The 15,000-nt window shown below is 45.5% G+C and overlaps 1 protein-coding gene across 3 annotated transcripts in view; it reads right to left on the bottom strand.

Moving 5' to 3' along the window:
* Nucleotides 1-15,000, bottom strand: part of sema6bb (sema domain, transmembrane domain (TM), and cytoplasmic domain, (semaphorin) 6Bb) — a 183,649-nt gene that overhangs the window by 167,635 nt on the left and 1,014 nt on the right. For 2 of the 3 annotated variants that reach the window (XM_084065608.1, XM_084065610.1), the window contains exon 1: nt 14,957-15,000. This exon is cut by the window's right edge and continues 197 nt beyond it. The exons of the other annotated variant lie outside the window; for it this stretch is intronic. The gene's annotated coding sequence lies outside the window, so the exon portion shown is untranslated. The remainder of the gene's footprint in view (nt 1-14,956) is intronic. 3 annotated transcript variants of the gene reach the window in all.

The raw sequence follows: 15,000 nt of genomic DNA, 5'->3' as shown, positions 1-15,000 counted from the left end.
TCACACATATACACATATATAATCCTGAAGGAATCTCCCACTCTTGTACACGCACGCACGCACGCACGCACGCACGCACGCACGCACGCACGCACGCACGCACATGGCACTGCCTTCTTGACTGCAAAACGGGTAAGGAAACCATGGAGACGCCCCATGGAGGAGGAGGAGGAGGAGAGAGAGATGAAGACAGGGGGATGTCTATGTTTGGAACTACCAGCTGGTTAATGCCTGTAAGACAGTAAATTAATCTGATAAAGATTTGGAAAGCAGCAGAATGGAATGCAACACAACGTGCCCAATTAACACAAGAGAGGACAGAAATATTGAGCTACCAGCAGTTGTTACATCTGCTTGTAAAAACAACTCCAGAGGGCTATTGCTGTATGTTTGCGTTTATTACCATGGCTGTGTTGCTACTGGCTATTTCAGCTCCATCGCTTGCCTTCAAGCCTGCTTTATACATCATCGTACGGCGGCGTCACAATGGGTTGCGGACGTGGCGCATTGTGAGCCTGTAGTCGGCTATTTTCCGGTGCAAAACACGCTCGAAGGAGCATAAAATAAATGAGCCTTCAGCCTGTAGTAGTAGTAGAAATAGCTACGATCTGCTACGTCCCTGTAACCACCATCAACAACTGCATGGTGTTGGGTTGCAAAACAAATGGCGTATCCCTCACCTTACATGTCACCACGATGTCAAACAGAGAGAGAGAGAGAGAGAGAGAGAGAGAGAGAGAGAGAGAGAGATGGAGTAATTGGCACAGTTGTCCTTAGAGCCTTAGCTTATGAAAGGGGGGCAGAAATGTGAACATAAAGAAGCAAACAGTGGAGCCTCTGAGATGTCCGTCTACTAAGGATTTGAGCCTGGAGCTGTGCTCCCATTACGGCCTAAAGCCCCGCGGAACTTCAAAGACACTTTGTTGGGGCTGTTAATGGTGCTGATGATGCACAAGCTCTGTGCCAGGTGAAATGGCAAGGCCAAAAACCAAAAGCAAGATACAGAAAAAGGGGACAGAGGGAGAGAGAGAAGAAGAAGAAGAGGAAGAAGAAAAAAGTGTGCCCACCAGGGAAGAACACTGCTGTCCAGCAGGCAAGCTATAAAACAGAAAAACCCATTCTAGAATAACTGCCATCTTTAACATTTGGCAGGAGGGAGTAATGCTCTTTGCCAATGTTTCTGTAACTACAGCACTCAACTCAGCCCCTCGGGGTGGCACAATTAAATACTCTCTCGCTGAGATTCATCAATAACCAAATGACTAGGAGAGGAAAAAAACTCATTCCGTTAAAAGCTAGGAGCACGCTGTGAAGACAAGGAGTGAGGTTGAATGTTTACCACTGACTTCATGTTTCTGCGATGATGTGGCCCACGTGCGCTCATTATTTCCACAAGAACATAATGCCTGACTCTTTTATTACTACTCGTTTCCTAACGTGTGGAAATGGGAAGAATCTGTCAGTACTGCTCCTCGGTTACCTCGACATTAATGGATGACAGTACAGAGACGTAATGACACATCACGGGCCTGTGAGAGCCGACTCTCAGGCATTTTCTGCCTTGTTTGTTATTGCTTCAGTTTAGACTCAGGGATCAAATTTCCTTGGCTACTGCAGAGAGCCAGGGGAGAGTAGTGGCCATTTTTTGAAATGAAACAGACAGCAAACTAGCTGGGCTATTTTTACGGAGCGAGCAGATAAATGTTGAAAAGGTTTAGACTGCAGCCACAGCAGGTAAACAGCGACGGTCGTGATGATGTCGCCACAGGAACTGCATCATGATGATGTCGCCAGAGAAAACCACAAAAAGACCAATTACCGGAGGAGATTGAGAGTAGCATGACTGATACTGCTGACGGATACTGCCAAAGCCTACAATATGTTATTAAACTCGGATTACCGCACAAAACAACAGAACATATCCATCCCGAGCGTTTCTCAACAAGTGGGACAGGCTCCAAAAAGGGAGCCGTGAGATCTGCTGACATGGTTTATTTAATGGAGGAAATATGTTATTTAATATTCTGACTTTATGATCAACACAAAATGCGGGGCCCAGTGCAAAACCAGCTGGGAACCACTAATCTACACAACTGACAAGCAGAGGCTGGCAGCCCGGGAAGGGACATTACTCTCGCCAAACGCCTCCTACAGCATCCTCTACCACCAACTACTACAACACAGGGAGGAACTCTAAGAACTAACAGCTTGGGTACATGCTTTACGATGGTACATGTTTTTTATGACACCATTACCGTACTGTATTACCGTAGTCAAAACACAAGTCCCATTATGGTGAATATAATACGGTAGACAAAACACACAAGTCCCATTATGGTGATAAAACATAGAACATATAACCAGACGAGACGGGGATTAGAGAAATGTTACGGTACGTACTACAACAAACATACACCGACATGAGCTATGAAAAAGGAAACACTTTTCAGCGGGTGTATGCGTTTATTTAGATGGTATATACACACAGAATCACTCAGACTGGCTAACACTCACACCCACAGCCACAGACACAAACACACACGCACACACTGAGAGTCATGTTGCACACACAGTACACAGTGGGTGGAAACCGCCATGGATTCAGTTGTCACTCATAACAAAAACACAAACCATGCACCACATACCATGAACTTGCAATATCACAGGTCTGAAACTGACTCATGATGAGCTTTGTTGCAAGTCATCCTTCCTGTTTTCCATGACAATCTCTACCGTATCTCATCATGATTTGTGTATGTGGGTATCTCATTTTAAACAAGCTTAGTGCTTTATGAGACTTCCAGTTTAGTAGACCTTGTATTGCAAATTTGTACTATTTGTACTTCCATGTACTGTTGTTCTCATGTCTTACTAAATAAAGTACATCAATCAATCAATCAATCAATCAATCAAAGTACATTGTCGGACAAAGATGAAATTCCTAAAAGGGAACTTTTAATCTAAATCCCATTGTTCTGATGTGAGACAATAGTGTGTGGAAAAACGTTGCCCTAGTCACACTATATATACTGTAGTGTATAGTATCTCATCACATCAGATCAATGGGATTTAGTTTCAAAATCAGCTAAGGTTCCCTTTAAAATAACATTTCAAACAACAATCTATTCATGGCAAAATGAATACTGATGCACAGTAGCACATCTAAGTTGTCTCTAGCATTGCACAATTATCAAAATGATAAAAGGGATTATTACTTAGCACTCCATTAGTCACATATACAATACTGTTCATCATCATAGCTACTCTCACTTACACCTACTCTCTCTAAGACTTAATTTGTGTTTTGTCAGATAAATCCTCAGTGTTAATTTATTCATTTCAGTCGGGAACACTTACGTCAAAGTAGCTTTAACCATTCATTGCAACAGATGGAATACAGTTAAACTTGGCGTTAATGGCTCCGCTCTTGGGATGCAGCATGCTAAGCAAAATCAGGGAACGCTTAATACAAGAGCAGGACTAAGCAATAGATTGACAGATTGACTTGAATCAGCAGACATGAAATCACAATAGTATTTGAGCCTATGACAGACTCTGATCAAAAGGTGGAGGCTGGGGTGGAGGAGGCAGCTAAAGCAGCAACAGAAGTGTAGCAAGCAGCAAGAGAAGCAGCGATCTAATGAATGGAGAAGCCGTATTTAAAGGAGCCGCTCTGTTAAGAGCGTGAGCTCTGATTGGAGTGTAGAAAAGCGTGACTGCTTTGGTAATGGCCAGCAGAGCTGTGAATGGAGAGTATAAGAAGACTGACAGCAGATTACAGCTGAGGCGTGTACGACTCGTGTGTCCTGCATGAACTAATGCTAAGCTTCATTTGTAAATCTGAGAGTGTCCTGTAACCAATAGAAACCCACCCACACATTTCCCAAATGGAGTGTGCATTCTCAAAGGATTTTACTGCATAGCACATCGGTGTCTCTTGACAAAAATGTTGAGCGTTGTCCTACAACAACATGTACAACAAGCCTTTAGACACCAAATTTTCCTCCATAACTACATTGTCCACTAAATCCTCTCTGCCTTCCCCCTCTCATTCTCTTCTCTCAGGGAAGCCAAACGCCTACGTATGTGCATATCATTTATGTCAGAGGCTGATAAATGAGTTTCAAGCTGTCAGAAAGTGCTCTCCTCTTCCCCCTCGCAGATGCACACCTATGTGTGTGCGTGTGTGTGTGCGTGCGTGTGCGTGTGCGTGTGCGTGTGTGTGTGTGTGTGTGTGTTGGCGGGTGCATGTGAGCATAGCTAAGCAGGAGAAACCTTGGATGTGTCCATCTAGCTGGCGCCAAGGGACAGAGGACGGGCCAAGCCCAGTTCTGAGGCTGGCTGGCTGATTGGTTGGAGGTGGGGGGGGTTCAGGATTTGCTTCTGATGTTTGGAGCAAAACAAGTCATTAAAAACAGGGCCATAAATATTCACAGAAGGATGGAGATCGCATCAAGGAAAAGAAAAGACTCCTCCGTCTTCTCCCTCCTCAGAAGGGAACGAACGAGTTGAGGGGAAAGAGGGTGAAGCCTGGCCTGTTCACTGAATGTCAGCGCCAGGCATTGCAGCCCCTCTCTCAGTGATGCAGACACAGTGCTGTTCTGATTGCCCCGCCAGTCAAGCCAGGGGGTGAAAAACATTTACATGCAAATACAAATGACCTACTAGGTAGTGTGAGCATGCGAGCTATACTACTCTGAATGCATAAAACAGACGCAGGGGCTAATCACCAGCAGCAGAACAAGAAGCCGTTATGTGTGGTATAACAATTATTCTTAGTTTGCTGCTCATTGGGTGTTTGCTACAAATTTGCGAATCATGCTCGACAAATTTAGAGACATAGCGTCTTGTATTAGCATATTTTCAGTGGAGTAGCTTAAATCCTCTCTGTTTCATCCTGCTTACACCACTAAAAGCACACCTATCTCCTCAAACAGAGCTAATACCATGTAATCAAAACATAAGCACTCCATTTGAACAATTATAATCACTGACAGCCATGGACTCCATGTTTGCTTTGATAATTTTACCCTGCTGTATCTGCAGTACTTCTCTTACCCTGTAACTGTATCTGCTGTGATGCCTTTGGCAATAAACAAAGGTCTTATCTTATCTTATCGCACCTTATCTTCTGTTTTCTAACCACTAAACCACTTAAACCCGATATACTTTAGTTGATCGGGGTCCCCCAGGGTTTTGTAGTTGGTCCCCTATTTTGTCCCTCCATTCCAAATCTAGTCGGCAAAAATAGCAGATATACATACTCACAACACATTGCAACATGATGCGTTGTGAGCTTGAAGATCTATTTCAGGAAAAAAAACGATATTTTTTTACTTTTCGTCGATAATAACACGCCCACAATAGGGACACCAGGTTGTAAGTGGTTAACTACCCAACACGAGCAGACAGAGATGGGACAGATTGGACTACAGTATGTGTTGGTCTTGAGGGCTTTTGAGCATGGGAGCAGACCATGGCTCTGTTCCTGGCTGTCACCCATGACTGAGGTGCTTGGACGGAGATGCCGCCTGCTGTCGCCAGACCTGTTATTTCCAGATGGCCCCTATGGGTCTGATTCTCTGATTCCCCTCCCTCTGGAGAATCGCATTTGTTCATCACTCTCCTCTTCTCCACGTCTCCTGTACCCTTCTTCACATCCTCCCTCTCCATTTTCTCTTCTCCTCCCAGCCCCTCCCTTCATCCGTCTGTTTTCATCGCACCATTCTTAACAGAGCATTTAATAAACCGCTCTTTTGTTCCGTCTGTTTGTGATTCAATCTATGGTTTTCTTTGATGCTTTCATCTCATCTCTGACTCATTGATTCACATGCCATGTTCACGTGGGTGCACACGCACCTGTTGGCGCGCACACCCACTCACGGACACGTGTTTGCGTGCCCACACACTCAGGAGGTGAGTGTACACGGCGCACAGCAAGTCCTCTTTGCCCTGACACAACAGCGGCCCAGACGGTGCTTTTGAGCTGTTGTCGTTTAGACGAGTGCCATCTCCATCAGAGCTAGGAGGAGCTGCACAAGCATCCTCCACCTGTCTTCTTCATCTTCTTCTTCTAGTCTCGGCCTCTCCTGCCTTCTTCGCACTCGCAGACCCCTCTCCACTCCTCCCTGCACCTCCCTGTTCATCCCATATAGCTGAATTACAACATAGTTTCAGCTTTTCTCCCCAAAAAAAGGAACAGGGACTTGGCATCTCCACTACTGCATACCGGAACACAGAGCCAGCAAACCCACAGTTTGGTGCCGGACCCCTCCAGCTCTCTCCCCTCGACTCCAGTCCAGAAAGCCAGCAAAAGCCAGAATTCCTTCGGCGTTACTGGCTCCCCCCCGGGTCACACAGAATGCATTGAGACGTTAATTACCTCAAAGCTCGAAACAAGTGGCAGCGAGGCAGGCAGAGAAGGAGGTAGAAAAACAAAAAAATAAAACAGAAAATAAACAAACAAGAGAGATTTAGAGGCGAGCCAAGCTAGAGAAAAAGAAGGCAAGAAAACAATGGCAACCACTGAAGCAGCATAGTGGTAAACTACTCTGTCTAACAGTACACGAAGCATCACCAACATGAATCTTCTCATTTCATTTCTTGGAGATTCTCGGGGAGCATAGAACGGCAGGGGAGCACCAATTAGGCTCGAATTTTCCCCCAAGAAAGGAATCAGACATTAAACGACCAGCATATCAACCAGGCCTGCATGTGGACGACACAGCTCCCTCACATTGACAGCATCCCCGACGCGTCCCCACCACAAAACTCAGGACATGTCAGTCAGCTGCTCGGTGATTTTGTGCAAATATTTCCATGGCCATATATGCCTTACGCTGGTGTCTGTGCTAAGGTGTGTGTGCGCGTGCGCGTGCGCGTGTGCGTGTGTGTGTGTGTGTGTGTGTGTGTGTGTGTGTGTGTGTACGCGTGTGCGTGTGCATGTCTCAATGTATTCATGTATTCCAACGGTATGGGTGGTATATAGGGGACATTGGGCTCCATCTCTCCCTGTCATGGCCCCTCATTAGTGTCCTCTCTCGTTAACAAACTGGGTCTCCGCTGACACCAAGGCTCCATGAGAGAGACAGGGCGAGAGAGAGACTCAATGACAAGGAAACAGGCCGTGAAAAACACTCCGCTCACCCGCTCATGCTTAATTTATACCCCGTCATACAAACGGTGTTGCTCGCCAAAAATAGCCAATCTACAAGGTCACATGTCCCAATGCAACGTGTTACGAGCCTGTAGATCATCTATTTTTGGCGAGGTGACACTGTTGTACGACAAAGTATAAATCGGTCTTCAGTCTAGGTTTGTTCATCAGGAAGTAAACTATCAGATCTTTCTCCATCATGTTTGCCTGCCTCACATATCACCCCACATCAATGCCAAGCCAATAGAATTATTGTCTCTGTTCTCTGCTGCAGCTACGTATGGCAAGAATATTACTTAGCTAGCTATGTATTTTCAAAAAATACTTGCACACATACGCGCATACGAAATACATTCCCATGCATCCCCCAATACAGTAGGACTGCACAGAATGTTTGTTTTACTAACCAGACTGCATGTATGTTCACAAGCAAAGCACACATGCACACACACATACTGTATACCCAGGCTGGCATGCACTCCATCATGCCAATATAATAGGTTTTAACAGATTGGTAGATTTAGCATCCAGAAGCATGTTTATTCAGTAGTGACTTCAGCCTGATTTATGTTTCAACGATAAAGTGTTGTGCGACGTGTCACTCTACAAAAATAACGTGCTTTCAAATAAAAAAAAGTGTTGACGAGTCACACAAAAATGTGTTGAAAATGCTTCTTTTTTTTTTGTCAAGCGATACGTTGTCATGGCACTTTGTCACCGAAGCATAAATCACGCTTTAGACTTAGGTGATGGTGGCCACATTATACTTGTGACTCTCGCACACTGCAGCACCTCAGACTTTTTTTTAACGCAACATTGCTCCAACTTCTCAAAGACATTACATCACGGCTAAAGGGCATAGACAAAAAATACTGAAATCATCACACACACTAGATGCTCTGAGGAGAGATCAGCCTATGGCTGCTGATGGGGAACAGTCATATGAAAGGGCTTTTTCAAAGAGAAACCGAAGACGGCTCATTATTGATGTATCAGGGCCTCCTCCTTTGAACTCTCCCATCCATCTTCCTTGCTTTGGTGCTGTGCTAGATGTACATGATAAGGACCATACTGAAGAGGAAGAGAGTGTGATGGAGTGAGAGAGAGAGAGAGAGAGAGAGAGGAGGGAGGGAGGGGAGAGTGAAAGAGAGAGAGAGAGAGAGAGCGAGAGAGAGAGAGAGAGAGAGAGAGGTCTGAAAAACAAGTGATTAAAAGATAAAAGGGAAAGAGACGATGAGAGCAGGAGTGTGAGATTAAATGGCTACGGCGGTCCCTTTGGGGAGGAACCCTTTATTGCATTTTAATGGGAAGCTGGGTGACCGTTGACCCTTTAGCCAGGCATTGGTAGGACCTCAACACAGGTCAAACCTCAGAGCACTGTGTGTGCGTGTGTGTGTGCGTGCGTGCGTGCGTGCGTGCGTGCGTGCGCGTGTGTGTGTGTGTGTGTGCGTGCGCACGTGCGCACGTGCGCACGTGCGTGCGTACATGTGTGAGGGTTGGTGTGGGGTCACTAACTAACCTGTTTATCCTGCTGCTATAGCAACAGCAGCAGTAGCCTTGGGCATATAACAACAAGCAGTGTGTATGTGTGCATGTGTCGTGTGTGCGTGCGTGCATGTATGTGCGCGTGTGTGTGCGTGTGCGTGTGCGTGGGTGTGTGTGTGTGTGTGTGTGTGTGTGTGTGTGTGTGTGTGCGTGCGTGCGTGCGTGTGTGCGTGCGTGTGTGTGTGTGTGTTTTTTGTGTCTCAGGCAGAGATTTTTACAGGCAAGGTGTGTATTTCTTAGTCTTCAACAGAGAGCTTAACAGAGTCTCTCTCTCTCTCTCTCTCTCTCTCTCTCTCTCTCTCTCTCTCTCTCTCTCTCTCTCTCTCTCTCTCTCTCTCTCTCTCTCTCTCTCTCTCTCTCTCTCTCTCTCTCTCTCTCTCTCTCTCTCTCTCTCTCTCTCTCTCTCTCGCTCTCTCTCTCGCTCTCTCTCTCTCTCTCGCTCTCTCACACACTCTCTCTCCGGCACGGCTGGCCTGCCACTCCGTCATCATGGCCGTCCCTTTCACCTTCCCTTTATCCCAGCTCCACATGCTAAGTGGGAACATTGTTACGGTCAATTTGTCCCATTCAGGGTCCCAGTGGGCAGTGGCCTTTCCCTGACAGCCAGAGAGAGAGACCACACTGCCTGAGAGGCCTTGACATCAAGGCCCAGAGCAGGGAAATGGAGGGGGGGGGGTGTTAGAGAGGAGGAAAAAGAGGGCAGGGGGGGTGGTGGTGGAGAGAAGGTAATGAGGGGAGGGGAAATAGGAAGGGAGAAAGGAGAGAGGGAAAAGAATCAGGATGGAATGTTGAACAGAAAGGATGATAGAGAATAGGGGCTTCCTGGTTCCTAACATGAGGCCCCCCCAGTCCCAGCAGCTCAATGCTATTGGTATAAATCTGTCAATCTAAGTCCTATGTGGTGCCAGCTCTGGTAAAGACAAGGCTTTGCAATCAGTCTGCCCTGGTTTGGTGAAAGCCCGTAGAAACACAACTCGTAGAATGGACACACTCATTGAAGTATATACATGGAAATTGAGCCCATGTTTGGGAACCTGCTTTTTTTTTTGGCATAGAAACGTGATATTTAATTAGAATGCTGTTCATTCAGCCATATTATATGCTTCAGGCTATAGCTCAGCCAAGGTGACTTTAAGTCTGTGCTGTAGACTGGATGCATGGTAATACACACGCAACAACAATCATTAACATAGCAATATGGTCTGTTTCATTACACAATCCCCAAATCCACACAGCACATGGAGCCGTGCAATTAAATGCTATGCTCGGGCAGCACCACCAGACCCTCGCAGGTGATGTAACCCCCCTGTGGCGTGGAGAGGGAGGATTAAGGCGTTGTGTAAGGGCACCTGTTATTTTGGCACATCAGGCACAACACTTGCTCTGAGGCAAGCGGTGCCGGGGCGGCTGTTTGGGCTTAAAACACGGGGTGAAAACAAGGGAACCTATTCAACCAACTCTGGACAGCGCTGAATCACACTTGGTATATGGGCGCAGACAGGCTGCGTGTGCTCATAAAGGCCAACACACAGAGAACGCAACGAGCATTCCTCAGCTTGACACAGACTTATACACGCCCACACACACTTTACAATCCCTCAAATGAATTGACAACTCCGATTTTCATATGAAAGCGGTCAAGGACTTGTTATGAGTGGTGTGTGCGTGTGCGTGTGTGTGTGTACACTGAAGCATGTCGCAGATCTCCCCAAATGAACCACTTAAACCCCAGCAACCGTATTGTGGGGAAAGCTTTCGCAGAAAATAGCAAATCCACAAGCTCACAACGCCCCACAATAACAGAAAACAGAAAATACACTAGCATAGAGCCCTGAGGGACTCCGCCCAACCATGTGGGGCTTTAAGTGGTTAAGTAACTATGTGTGTACACTGAAGGATGTCGCAAATCTTCCCCAAATTAAGTAACTTCCTAATAAATAAATCACTGGACACTGCCAGCCAGGGATTAGCCGAGCTCCAGTGAGCAGTTTGTTAGGGCTCTGTGAGGAAATGCACTGAGCTAAGGCATGGCCAAAGAACTGACATCAGCACAGGGGCCTTGGAATGGCACAAGCCCTTTGGTTTTCTGGACACACATTGAGCCTTGTTATCCGGATTGTGCCATTGACAGAAATTTCTCCGGTCTTACATTAGGGCTTTATCTTTGTAAAGCCTGTCAGTTGGGTTTTGTTTTTTTTCTGTGGGTACTGCTCCGCTGAGAGAATGATTTTTAGTGTTCCAGACAAGAGCTCCTCTGACACCAGGTACATGACTCTCTCCCTGAACACAGCCTGGTTCCTGAACACAATTCCACCCGCTAATGAATCATTTACTTTGGCAGGAATAGCACCTCCTCCTGCTCCAGCCCGGTTATTTATACTGGTTAGCCCGCGGTAAGCTATAAAAATCCAATCCAAATAATAAAAAAAGAGGGGTTGGGGGTGGGGGGGGGGGGGTTAGAGGCACCATAGGGTTTTTTAAACATTGAATAATGAGAAAGTATGCTTCAATTCACATCAGTAACAAACCCCATTTTTACGAATTAAATCAAAATTACTTGATTGACATTAAAGGGATAGTTCACCCAAAAACAACATTTTTTTCTATCGATTAGTCACCCCATGTTTTTTTGTTTTTGTCGCATTCCTAAGCCAATAATATCATGACCAGCGGACCGGTAGGCAGCGGTTCTGGTAGGAGACACAAAGGAGACTCTTTGTGTCTCCTACCGGAACCGCTACCAAATTATTGGCTTAGGAATGCGACAAAAACAAAAAAATATCCATGAATTCAAGTCTCCATGGGGTGACTAATCGATAGAAAAAAGGTAATTTTGGGGGTGAACTATCCATTTAAGCCCTTTCATCCTGATGTCCCCTATTTTGAGCATGTCAAATAGGCAACATTTTTCAAATATTTTCAAAAAGATCACATCTACGAGCTTGTTGAATAGGGCTTAATATTAGACTCACTATTTGACTCACAATTATTATTTGTGTAACTCTCCCACATTTGTTACATGTAACTCAGTTGCTACATTGGTTGTATACTCTCAGAAGTAAATGAAATACTGAGGATTTTGTTGTGTGCAGTGGGGAAAAAAACAGTTAAAGCGTGTTTCCTCCTTTGGCCCTTTTAAGCACAAGGAGCAGATGATGGATCAGATAAGACAGGTATTTCCTCTTGTTGTCTGCTAATTCATTCCCTGTGATAACGGTTTGCGTGCAATTAGTAGCGATGCGATAGGCCCACAAGGGGACGACAGCAGTGTGAGAGACGAGGGCACGACTCCAACGCTGTCACGCCACAGAAGAAACAACGCGTGAATGATCAGAACACATCACCTCGCCTTTCATCCTCTTCTTCTTTTTGTCTTACCTTCAACCCTGCCTCCTTTCTTTCAACACATAGACGTAAGCAGCAAAATCCTCAGTGTTGAGTTAACTCTGAGAACGTACAAATGGAACCAAATGGACCCTTACGGGTCCATTTGGTTCCATTTGTACGTTCTCAGAGTTACATGAATGATGCAATCCGTTACTTTCATGTTCTACCATGGGATTTGAACCTGGGTCCTCTCTGTGTGCGAGTGCCAGAATGTCTACTGCCGAGCTAACGCACGAAGCCTTCTTTGGGTGGAGGATATATTGCGTTTTGAGCTTCATGCAATACCACTTGTCAACCAGAAGTTGTCTTAGTGACCACAGGATCTAAATTTCTCAACGGAGAAGCAGGCATACCAACTACAACCGTGCCAGTTGTGTTAGTTAAATAGTATTAAAATTAGGGCCAATACCGGCCAACATCGGCAATGTTTTCTATAATTATGTCTGAATGTGAAGCTGAAAAGGCCTGTTTTAATGATGGAGGCTGCAGATTCAATCAGTGTTTCCAGAGGAAGCTTTCACAAGGCTAACAAGTTGGAACATTTTTAAATAAAGATACTATGGGCTATGGGCCAAGATTTCCATATGGTGCATCCCTAGCTTTGGAATGCTTTTTCAAATTCAGTGTTTATATACCTTTGTCAGAAAGGACGACATTTTAACTTATTTTTATACAGATGTTGACATTGAATAGGCTATTCAACAAAAAAGTCTCCACAAGCAGAGTCAAAGGAGAAAGATTGTTTACAATAGTCCACATGTACACATGTAAAATGCTGGGTGATACTTTTACTCGGAGAGTGAACAAATGGTAACCAAATAGTTTTACAGTGTGATAGCATCTGGCCACTATGTATGAATGTGGAGTGATAACCTGCAGCTAGCTCTGGTCCATAGCGTTAGAACTCGACCAGAGATAACCTGCAGCATGCATTCCAATTTCCTGGGCCCTGGCAAACATAACAGGGAGGACCGCACAGAGGTAATAGGTGTTTAAGCATCTTTTGTTGTGGCCATATTTACACAGTACAAGTGACAGAAGTGTTAGTACACACACACACTCAGGATTTTGCCATGTAGACACAGTGGCTCCCCCAGCAGGATCTAGGTTCTCACCAACAAGTCTTTAAATGCCCCCTCTCTCTCTCTCTCTCTCTCTCTCTCTCTCTCTCTCTCTCTCTCTCACTCTCTCCCATTCCTCTTCTAGTCTTTGCTCTCTCACACTAGGGCTCATTATAGGAATGCTCTGACCCTTGGGGACTTCACTTACTTTTCTCTCCCTTTCCAGTCCACAAACCTCCGAGCTGGACAAAAGACAGCTGAAAGCCAATTTGAATTTGAAACAGGGACCACAAAGAAACACGCAGATCCCAAATGGGAGAAACTTTAGGAGACTTGGAGCCAGCTATTGAAGGGTTCGGAGCCCCTCACACACAAAAACGCAAATGTGATTCTGACACTACCAGACCAAGTAGCTCAATGTACTGTAAAGATAGCAGCTGCTGCAGCAGAGAGGGCGAGAGAGAGAGAGAGAGAGAGAGAGAGAGAGAGAGAGAGAGGTGCCACTGCCTGAGGGCAGGATTGTGTGTGTGTGTGTGTGTGTGTGTGTGTGTGTGTGTGTGTGTGTGTGTGTGTGTGTGTGTGTGTGTGTGTGTGTGTGTGTGTGTGTGTGTGTGTGTGTGTGTGTGGACACCAGGGGCCCAGCGGGTAGGATTTTAGATTGGCACATACACAACCACCAGCAGTGTCACTGGACACCAATCAGTCATTCCATCAAATAAACACAACACACATGCACGCAGACAGACACGCGCGTGGACGCGAACAAAGCACGCGCGCGCGCACACACACACACACACACACACACACACACACACACACACACGCACGCACGCACGCACGCACACGCACGCACACACACACACACACACACACACACACTAAACACAGCCATCAAATACGTGCGCGCGCACGTCACCCACACACAATCCATGACAGCTATTAAAGTCACTTGTTTTCTTTCACAGGTTGTTCACTGAAATAGACATTTTTCTGATATGCTCCAAATAAAATAAAATAAAAACGAAAAATGTAACCTATAGGAAATGAATAAAAGATGGAAAAACAGAAATAAACCATGTAGTCCTCCAAAATAGTCCGTTTCAGGTGAATAGGCAATTTAGCCTATTATTTGTGAATTGTAATCATAATAACAGGTTACTTCTTAACAGAATAGTGATCTTATAGATCGGCTATGACAAGCTTATGGGCATTTTCAAACCCACCTCAGTCGATGTCCAATCAATTAGGTTAATATATAGGCTATTGATCCTGAAATTGCCTCTTATGATTCGGGACCGGCTGAAATCTTTAATATGCGTGGCTGCAAGCTACGCAGTATGAAATGTGAGTATTAAACAATGAAACATAGGCCTAGAGCCCAATAAGCTCAAAACCACGCAGCTAATAGCCCAAGAAAAAGAGATGAACTTGGCATTGCACGCATAATATTATAGCCTATTACTCCATTTGGCTTTAACTGTTAAAAAGTGACAAGAGAAAAAAAAAAGGGACCAAAAAATGTAAGCGATTAAATTACTTGCATCTTTTTGTCCCTTTTTTTAACTGTCACCTCCATGTCCCCAAAGCATCAAGGCGACACACATCCAGAGTGTCCCCTGTCCTCCCTGAGCGCACCTCTCCTCTCCAGCCACAGCGGACCTATACAGTATAACATCGGCTATATGGAAAATAGCCGATCTACAAGCTCACAAGGCGTCGCATCGTGACGCCTTGTGAGCTTGTAGATCGGCTATTTTCAAAGAACGTAATAAACGTTGGACAGCTCCCTCCGGGGTTGATCACTTACCTTTCTTGTGATTGTCGCCTGTTAAAAGGTGCGCCCGGGGGACG

Source organism: Gymnoscopelus microlampas (assembly GCF_963454915.1).
Source record: "Gymnoscopelus microlampas genome assembly, chromosome: 9".
Classification (NCBI taxonomy): domain Eukaryota; kingdom Metazoa; phylum Chordata; class Actinopteri; order Myctophiformes; family Myctophidae; genus Gymnoscopelus; species Gymnoscopelus microlampas.
Note: the sequence above shows the minus strand (reverse complement) of the source record. Positions and strands in the feature narration are given on the sequence as shown.